Consider the following 862-nt stretch of genomic DNA (forward strand, 5'->3'; position numbering starts at 1 on the left):
AAAAAAATGTTACCTGAGTTAGTTGGATGCTTGAATAATGCCACCTTGGGTCAGCGTCTGCTTTAGTTTTATGCTCTCTTATTACATTGAAAGACAATCACCCAGTTTTGGTCAGTTTTTAAAAAACATATAATTGGTGTTGCTATTGTACATAGCTCAGAGTCTATTATATCAATTGCAAGTTTTTCTTAAAGTACTGCATTTTGACATGCATAAATTATCTCTCGAGATAAGCTTCTTTATTTTACTAATTATTTTTTTCAAACAAACTGTGATTTTCATGAAGGGACTAAACAGAGCAAAGGGAAGAAAGAGAATTGACCAGAGAAGGAGAAGTTGAGTGCATTAAATAATCTGTTGATCTTCTTGTAATTTAAAACCATTTAACCTTTTACCAGCAAAAATATATTTAGTTTACATTTGATGATTAGCATGGATAAATAAAATAAATATACTTTCAAACTGACATTTTTAATGGTTACATAAACTTTGCTGACTCCACACTATTGTATCTCTTACTGAAAGTTTAAATTGCCTACTTTTTTCACATGCTTGTGAAAATTTAGTTTGCTAGCAATTGATATGCCTACTTTTTACTGACATTTTTAATACTATCATCATCAATATTTGTTCTTCCCTATGACCCATGTGAATCAGCATGAAACATCTATTCGGATTGATTGTAAAAATTCAAACTATTGTCTCTCTTTGTACATTTTTTAAATATTTCATATTTTCCAATAGGAAAACTTAACAAGTGTTTTCATCTATTACTTGTATCTATTTACATACATGCAAGTGCCTAGTGAAGACATGTACATACCATAACAGTTTTACATTTCTCGTGACAGATTTTCCCAAG

This window comes from Triticum urartu, chromosome 4 (genome assembly GCF_003073215.2).
Source record: "Triticum urartu cultivar G1812 chromosome 4, Tu2.1, whole genome shotgun sequence".
NCBI classification, from domain to species: Eukaryota; Viridiplantae; Streptophyta; class Magnoliopsida; order Poales; family Poaceae; genus Triticum; species Triticum urartu.